We start from the raw sequence: 10,007 nt of genomic DNA on the forward strand, positions 1-10,007 counted from the left end.
TGTGCAGTGTGTTTCTGTGTTCAACTAATTGTAATTTGGCTCTAGAATATTATTTTCCCTGTTTATTGTTAAAAGTAATCAGGAAAAAAATGATTGAAAGGTAAATAGCCAGCTCTTTGGTGACATTCTTACATCCAATACCCGCAAAACATGATGCAGTGAAAGCTTTGTAAAACATGCCTTTTAAAAAAATCTTTCAGATAAATGCTACCAGATCAATCAGTTGTGGTTGAAACCTGTTGGACACATACCATTGTCTGTTTTTAACATCCCACAGATAGACAGACACGTAGAAGGGGAGTGTGCAAGAGATTCAGGTCCAGTCTTGCAGACAAGGGCAATTAGCCTGGCTTAGCACGCTTGAGTAAGGTGATGTCAACAAACATCCTCCTCCAGATCTACCAGATTCCACTACTGTGGAATGAGTATGTGCTGTTTGTCACTGCTCCTCTCCAGCTGCTCTCAAGACTGAAACATTAGTATTTGATATCAAAAGCCTGAGATAACAAGGGGAATAAGGCAGTCCTTAAGTAAATTGTTCATGGGGAAGATTCTTAGGAATTTGGAATAGGGCTATTTCTCCAGCAAAATATATTAGACAGGCAGAGCCGAGAGCACCTTCCACAAGTGTAGAAGGATCCAAAAATTTATATGTCTCCATGGCATAAAATCTTCATTCACTGCTTTGCCCAAGCAAAGAAGTTGCAACATGTAGTTCTATCCAGAAGGCATTTATTTACCTCATTAATCAGTGCTTATTACTGCAGTGCAGAAAGTCACTAGTCCATCAGCTTTTGTTTCAGAAGATGGAAGCCCCTCATAAACACACCTGGACTCTTCTATAGTCTAATGCAAGGTGCAGAAAAAGATGACCCTAGTGGCACAGAGGGGGCTGGGGGAAATTACAATGCAAAAGAGCAGATAAGAGTTAGAAAAATGCAGATTGTAAACAAAGACGTTTCTGTTCTCAGGTTGGCAGAGTGGCTGCTGCTAAGTCACAATAACCCTGGATTGTCACCTTTGAATTTTACTTGTCATTCTGGTATGCAGTACAAGAATGTGTTTCATTTCATCATGCTCCTTGCCTGCACAGATTACCTAATTAATTTACTACAAACTATAAAAGTAGTTCCTTGTACTAATTGCCTTGTCTGCTGGATGACCAAAGAGGAAGCTGGGACTTTGAAACAAGATGGTTTTCTTTAGATGAGAAAAGTGAGACATACAAATTCAGGCTATTTTGTCTTTGTCTTATACCCTCACAATATATGTACAAAGCTTTCCTACTCCTGATAAAATAAGAAAGTCTCGAAAACACTCCAGCAGATAGCAGTAAATCGCTGGCATTTGCTCATTGATGTTCAAATTTAATTTTTTTCTTTCTTTTTTTTCATTGTTGTTTTTTGTTTCCTTAAGAATAAAGATTGCTGAAACACAGTAGTAGATGCCAAGGAGACTGATTACTCTTCTTCGTAGTAACAAACGTTATTATGAGTTAAAGAAATACTACAGCAGAATTCTATTCTCCATCCACAAGCACAATCGTCAGGTGGTCAGAAATGTCAGGGATCAAGTCCAGTGGATTGGCAAGTTTAACTAAGACTCCTGTAACTAAAAGTTATACCTCAAGCTGGGAGATGTGTAGGAAAAAAGTAGGGAAGTGCCTGGGGTATTGGCAAGTAACCAGCATGCTGTATATGCAATAACACTAGATGGCTGCACAGTCTCCAAGAAACTGCTGCTGTCTGCAAGTTTGATTTTACAGTTTGTGCACCTGAAATACACACGATGAGAAATGTTGATTAGTGGAGTGTGTTTGTGTGCCAGCCCCTCTGTGTTAGTGGGCAATCCAGTTCTCTGAACTGGCAGGCAGAACTGCAGGATGGGCATTTGCTGACAGCTGGACTTAAGCATCCCACCAGATGACATGAATATCACACCATGGTGGGGCAGTCTTCTTCCAGATTTGCTTATGTCCCTGTCACCAGGAGCTGAATCACATGTGAAGCAATTCCTGAGATACTCATTTCCAGCCTGGCCTTTTGAGAAACCTCATATCCCCATAACTGCCAGGCAAAGGGTGGAGTCTGCAGAGGGAGACAGAAACCTCTGTGGCCGTCCATCTTTGATCAGCCATATTTGTTTGTTTACAAGGACATATAAATAATACCACCCACGATTCTGTTCATCAACATCCCAAAGATTTCCAGCATACAGCTCTCAGGTTTTTAGCTCCTGCTGCAGCATGCAGTCCAGACCAGACAGAGCAGGATTAGGGTTGTCAGGGAAAAGGACTGATAGCGGGATGTTACACTTCAGCAGGTGATCAGTTCTCTTTAGGGGCAGGAGCCTTCCTTAAAAGATCCTCCAAAAGTGACAAAATAATTACCATATAAGTCTAACAGTTTCAGGGAGCTCTTAAATTGGTGTTTGAATACACAACTTTTATTCATATACTATATGAAAGATTGCTGGTGTTTTCTCACCATGACCAGGGGTGGATGCTTCAGCATCTCTGCTTGTAACTGACAATACAACATCTGCTGAGAAATGACAGTTTTATCCAGCTCATCACCAGTCCAAATCTTTCAAGCATAATTTCAGCAATGTGTTCCACGGCATACATTTGGGTAACTGTCACAAAATCCCCTTCTAGCTTCTCTGCCATGCAGACACCAAATTCATGCACAATGAGCCCTAATACCTTCTGCTTCAAAATTACATTCTGCTCTCCCTTAACATGCATGCATACTAGAATCAGAGCTTACAACTTCATTTCAAGGCACTCCAGGAAGGTAAGATAGAACCAAGCCCTGGAAGGCTCCTAACCATGTTGCACGAAGCTCCTGCCTGGTATGTAAACCTCTTTGCTTGTGGCTGCAAGAAATTAAAATGTTACAGTTCAGGCAGAGAGAAAGAGTCCAGAAATTCTTCTGTGCTTTAGTTTGCTATTTGCCCATCACTTTTGCCAATTTTCCAGAGAAGCCTGGAGATCCTAACCCACCAACTGCAGCCTGTGACCCACTGGATGTTGGGAATTCACAAACTAAGGGATCTGGAAAAGCTGATCACAGGATGCAGCCTTGCATGTGCTGCACAGCAGCCCACAGAGGTGCAAGCTCAGGGAGTCCTCACCTTGGTTTGAACATGCCAACTCCCTGCTTATCCCCACAGAGTTAGCTCTAACCAGGAATTATTACATTTTTAAGTGTCACATGAGACAAGGACCTCTAAGTCACACTGAAAAATAAAACACCTCTTGCGAAATTTTTGCTGGCAGGCAAAGGAAGAGCCCTAACAGTTGTGAGTTCAATGTATACCAAACATGCATGTTGAAATCTTCCTACAGGTTAAGAGCACAGAGTGGGGAGATATAATATATGCACAGGCAAACGCAGTGCTTATGACATGAAAGCGATCAGAGCACCACAATGTTCACAAAGCTGTCCATGGGCAATAAATCAGCTCCTTTTGTGGGTTTTGATTGCAGGGATCCAGCTGGATCCGATGACAGCTGGTTTGCATGAGACAATCAGTCTTGCTTTTGGTAACTCCTTCAGAACTGGGCTAGCAACAGTATTTATCACCAGCTAATGTTTTTTACTTATTTCATGGTAGTTACAAATATCAGCAAATGCTGCACAATTGGCAAACCCATGGTTTAACCCTAGCAAAAAGGAGGGCTAGATTCATATTCAAATTACCTTCTCAAAGGTTTCCAGAACCACAGCCATGGTGGTGAGGGATCTGTCAGTGCCATTAAGAATTTTTCTTTCCCAGGGATTTTCTCCAGGGGAGACTACTTGGTAGAGGGTTGGCTGCAATTGTAGTAACTAATGTGATTTTGTTAGTACAACTAGGTTGAGTTAGATTTAGCCTGCAATTGTAGTAACTAATGTGATTTATTTGTGTTTTGAAATATAGGACCTAAAATTCACTTAATTCACAGCACACAGACAGTAAAGTCACTATCTCACTTAAAATACCATTCCTTCTGATTCCTCCATGCTTAGTTTTTGCTGACTCATAAGCAACTTCCACTATGCAAGAGTATATTGATCTTCAGCAACAGGCAACAGCATACACAGACACAGAGTCTCCAGCCTGGTAAGTCTAGCATGTGTCAGAGATGTGGGATCAGGCACCCACAAATGGCTCCCTGCAACCTTGGTGGGGTGGAGAGCCCAGCCCTTAATACATGCTTTTAGCATATCTGCTGAGAAGTGAAACTCCCTTCCCTCACACTCACCACAGCACAAAGGTATTTTGGATCCTACAAAAGGCATGCCAAAAATAAAATTTTTCCATCAACAGAGAAAATGAGGAATGTGTGTATCTGGTCCATTGGACTCAAAGGGGAAGATGATTAATCACCAGCAAGGGAGGATGACTGTAGATAGCAAGTCAGCATCTCTAAGTATTTTGTTTTTCCTCCCCATATCCCTTTTTCCTTTTAAAATGAATTCTAAGAGATTGCTTACAGTAGAGTCTCCTCTGCATGCTTTGGTCTGAAGTCAGCAAGTCACATCCTTTCTGCCAGCATTCAGAAATCACTGGTCTAGAGAACAGAACCTACCTTAAAGGCAAACCAAGAAGTACAGTGTTTCAGGAGTAGCTGTAGGTGAAGCCTTGGACAGGGACTGAGATGGCCTGTTAAGGGTAAGTGAATGGAATCCCAGCCTCAGTGAACCCACTGCTGATTTTGCCCCATCAGAGTATATTCTTTCCTCATCAAATTTCTGCGAAAATTCTCAGGATTTCACCAGAAATGTTTTGCACCTCTAGAGTCTGCTGTTGATGAAAGTTTCTGCTGTGATGCACTCAGGATGTACAGTCCAAGAATTAATGACTCAACATAAGGGATGAGCAGAAGACAAGCCATTGAAAGTGATGGCCTAGTGACGCTGTGCTTTTTTAATCCCCAAGTCCCAGAAAATATTACAGTACAAACCAGATACAGAAACAACACAAGATAAACTACAAGACCTATGCTGGTGAGATACTGCACTTGGATTTAAATGTAAAACTGAAGTTTTTATGCAACTACAGTCATGAAGAGTCAAATAGTATTCACTGAATAATAGAGTCGTTAATGTTTGCACCCAGACAAAATTCTTGCTCAGATCAGTTCCTGCCCTATGGTTTCAGTTGAACACACTGTTTTCCATTTTAAACTTAAACTCTTGACTGGAAGTGAGGTATTTCCTTTAATACTGTTATATTGAAACCAAGATCTATGTCATTTATAAAGAATTCCAGACTCACAGTGAATGGGAAATGCTATTAAAGTGTGAAAGAGCAGCCTTTTCCTCTTTCTTTTAGGTAAGAGAAGAGGCAAAACCCACTAAGCTTCTTTCAGAAGATTTTATGCTGTAGTTTTGATCCTGAATGGGCAGAAATACTAACAAAGCCAGTGATTTTCCTCTAAAGGAAAGATTTTAAGTGGTTTTGATTAAAAGTGTACATACAGCTGGTTCTCTGGTACAAACCTGTTCTTTAACCTTAGTGCTGGGTACACAGGGAGAACACCCACGCACATCTAAATAATACAGACATTGCTGGTGCTGGGTAAGAGGTGGTGCGCTGTAGATCAAGGGAGCTCACTCTCTGTGGTGCATCCTAGGGTGTTGTGCACTGTAACACAGGCCCTGCAAGGCTAACACCTGACCTCTATTTCTTCCAGAAACACTAAACATCGGCCCTAGGACCTAAGCAGGAACAACCAGAAACCATGAACAACTGGGACACTGCTGGGCAAGTTGTTTGAGTGTAGCTTATCAGTCACTATAGTAGTGCTCAAAAAATAAATCTGGCTTACAGCAAAAAGGCAAAGAAATATCAGCACTGGGGACTGACATAAGTAGTTGCCAGTAGGAGTGTTCGGGACGTGTTGCGCAGACTATTTGTAGAGACATGTTTCTGGCATTCTGAGTCCATAAATAATGTTTACGAAAAGGTATTAGGTACCTTCCCCAAGGGCTGCAAGAAAAAAGGAATAAACAGACCAGAAGGAGCTTAGGCACATTCCAGTTTGGGGAGGAGAAAGAGGCTGTGAAGACAACTCTAGCAGACTTATTATGGTACCTTCATGAAACATTTGCCTTTTTTACCCGGAGGGCAGGGGCGAGGGAAATATGATTCCTTGCTCTGACAATAGTGGAGATAGAATGCTGTATCTGGATGGACTGCACTCTCTTGTCTTGGAGCCACTCCTGCAAAGATGTCCTAAGCCAGACCGGCAGCAGCCAGAGGGGTTTCTGGCAGCTGCTCATATCCCAGGGAAATGGCAGGTATATGAACTGATCTCATCAAACTCTGGAAAAAGTGAGGAATAAGGAAAACGGATTTGCACTAACAAATCTTGACTTGCTCTGTTCTTATTTACAAGGTTGATCCAGGACAAAACATCACCTCTTCAACCCAAACAACACAGCACCATGCAGAGAGCACTGCAAGTCTGTTGATGTCCTTGCTGTGATCTCACCCGGGCTTCCAAGCGCACTCACAGTTTAAAGAAATGGATCACAATGATAAAAGAGAATTATCTTTGCTTTACCCTCACATGCTTAGTAAACTCCCATGAAAACTTAGCAAATTCCCCCTGCTGCTTCCCCAAATGTCTGTGCCTCAGGCCCAAACTCAGTTATTCCTTTAATCCTGTGCAGGAGATCCAAGATCAAAGTTGGTGGGACTTTGTTTCATCGAAGCTATTCCCAGCACCATCCCTGGAATTCAGACAGCTGCTGGTTTTCATTCCTCTGCCATGGGCTAGCCAGATCTGACACTTCATTGTTAACCCTTGGTTTTGGGATGAATGATGAACTGGAGTCTTGTCTCCTGAAAACTCCCCTGCCCTGCAGCAGATGACTCACCTTCACTGTGGTACCCCATGGGAATAAATTACTTACTGGTGTTTGCTTCATGGGTACCAGTGGCAAAGAAAGGGATCCCTGTGGAATCTAGGATCTTCTGAGATGGAAGGTGATCTCTAACTATCCATTATATAATCCCTGGGAGAGGGGGAAAATAATTGAAAACATGAAACATTTACTGGAAAAAACAAGACCAGCCCTTTATTTAATCAAAACATTTTGTTTTGTTCCACTTGTAATTATTTCCATCCAATGAAAAAATACTTTACGAAAGAAAACGACAGTTCCCTTCCATGGGCAAACAAAATAAGAAGTCATGTCAGTTCCTGTACAATGCTACAGTGAAGTGACATATTTTCAATGCTGTGTTGAAATTGTCTTTACTTGTATTGCTTGTATTTACTGGTAAATACAAGCAATACTTGTATTTACTTGTATTGTAATATTGAACACATCAATTTAGGTTTAATGATCTAATTTCAGTGTTTTTTAGGGTAGTCGTAAGAAAACCAAAGATTTGTGGGGAAAAAAGCTGAAGTGACACTTCATTCGCCCTGAAACTCATGAGAATGTGAATATGAACACTGATTACACTGATTGACTGGGGCAGAGGTTCCAAAAAGATGAAGACTAACCTGAGAACCCAGGGAATTATTGTCATTGCTAGCTGTGCTGGTGCCTTGGTTTTTTGTGTGTGGGTTTTTTTTTTTTTTTGGTGGGTTTTTTTGTTTGTTTGTTTTTGTTGGATTTTTTTTTTTGTTGTTTTTTTTTTTAATTGGAAACCCTAGTTTTCACATGGTAGGAAGAGGTAAACAAAAAAAAATAAACCCATTCTTGTACAAGACTCACACTCAAATGACTGTCTCATAATCAAGGCAATAAATTGCAGGTTCTTTGGTTCTAGTTTATTGACATCCCATGCCAGGCATAGGCTCTCTATATGTTTGCTTTAATTATCATGTTCCTAAAGAAGGTAACAGTTTATGCAGATTTACTAAATGCCTGACTGCCCTCCCTTCCCTTTCCCACAGGTACCGGAACTTTGTATTCCCCACAGAAAAGTGGAAATAACCTCGGAGACTTCTTCAAAACTGCTTCAAAACACATTGAGATCTACTGGTAAAACAGCAGTAGAAAAATACTGTCACTTCCATGTGCTGGGATATTTTTTCCCAGAGCTCTCAGACGTTGAGTATCACAGCTGCATTTTCCTGCACAGAAGAGGCCAACCATTTTCTCTTCAATACCAGCTGACCAGTGCCCAGGTGAAAAGGAGCATGTAAGTTATGGACATTGCTACTTGCTTTTAAATGATTTTTCACCCAAAAACATTATGCTGTTTCTGCACTGTCTTGGTGTAAGCCCTGCTTCTTGGCACTATCTCTGCACCTCACCCATCCAAATCAACTGGTATATTTTCATATCCTCTAGCAACAGATACTTTGTGGAGGAGTTAGTGTCTGCCAAGTGTGGTATAATACTAATTTATTCAGGCTCCTTGCCATTTTCTCCTCCAACTCAAAACTGACAGCACACCAATCATATATATTTTTCAGCAGTACATCATCTGACTGAATCAAAATGTGCCACTGAGATCCATCTCCATGGCCCTTTGCTGCAGCACAAACAGAATTCAGCTGCCTGCTTCTCAGGTGTGACATTTCAGGACCCACCTGATATTGACTTAAACCCCTGTTAGTGTGGTTTTGTGGCAGAGAGCATGGCTAGTTTGTAAGTGGTGGGAAGTCAGCATCTATTCTAAGGAAAAGGGTAGTTTTGAAAAGGTAAATGTTGCCCAAGATGTGCCTATTCAACACAGGAAGAGATGTCTGAGAAGCACCACTGTAAGAATCAGGAGGCTGGTCTGCTGGGTGGCTTGTGGGATGCACCAAGAACAGGGAGGTAAAGCTCTCCCTTGCAGGAGGCCAGCATCTTGGTAACAGAGGAAGAAAGACTGTTCCTTTCTGTGAGAAAAAAGCAGGGTGCCCAGGTCTTCACCAAAATACCAGGATGAAATCACAAATTTTATCTGAGAGACTTAAACCTGCTGGTACCAAACCTCATATTATTCATGGAGAGCTCCACCTCCTCCTCCCTCTGGGTATTACTGACATTGCCAAATCTTTTGCTAACCACAATTCTTTCCACATAATATTTTCTGTGCCAGCAGAGAAGTCTGATCTACTCTAGGGAGGTCAGCACCATCCTTCTAGAGCTTTCAGCTACAAGTATGATGCCTTGCAACAAATCAGCAGTTAACCGATCAATTAACCATAAAAGTTTATATCTATGAGAAAGAATATCCTAAAAAAACTACAGTCAGCTACTAACTAAACTGTCTGCCTTGTCTAATTTTGTCTGTCTTATATGCCTCTTTCTCCACCCATGGCTTTAAAGATTACCTCTATTTCTCCTAGAGCTTTGTCAAAGTATCAATGAGCTACACAATCCAAATATATATTAAATCTCTGAAAATGTTCCGTTGTTCAGGTATAGGGCTTGGGTTACATTCATATATCAAAACTTCCAGGTCATTAGCTCTCATGTGTTAGGATAACAAGTGAGTTAACAAACTCATGCACATATGTGCCATGATGGATTTTCTCTAATTGTCTTTTTCTGAATTCTGATGCTTGTGAGTCATTGCAGGCAGTAATTTATACAGCCAGAAGGGTTAAATAAAAATATATCAATCTATTGTCCACTCACAGAGACTAGTACATAAAGAGAAAGGCCAGGGATGTTCAGAGTTAAAGAATATTTCTATTCCAAGTGGAAAAACATGTAATGCTACCTGCAAGTCTTACTGATAAGAATGTGCAGACACTTGGGTTAGTGCTGGAGCCAGCAAGGTTATACCAAATCTGATGTGGAGTGAAGGTGCACTGCTGTGGCTGCCCTGCCCTCAGCACTCAGGAACACCCTGGCCACCCAGCACAGCTCAGCAGCTTCCAAGCATAACCACTTATGATCCTCTGAGCTTCTTTCTGTGCTGTGGAATTACACTGTTCCATCTTTTCAAAAAGCAAGAGTTCTCCATTAAAAAAACCTTCTGCAGTATATCCACAGCAGCTTAGGGATTTCCACTGTCTTTCATCTTTGCTTGGGCCAAGTCACCTACAAATACAAGGATAA

This window comes from Serinus canaria, chromosome 6 (genome assembly GCF_022539315.1).
Source record: "Serinus canaria isolate serCan28SL12 chromosome 6, serCan2020, whole genome shotgun sequence".
In the NCBI taxonomy this organism is placed as follows: domain Eukaryota; kingdom Metazoa; phylum Chordata; class Aves; order Passeriformes; family Fringillidae; genus Serinus; species Serinus canaria.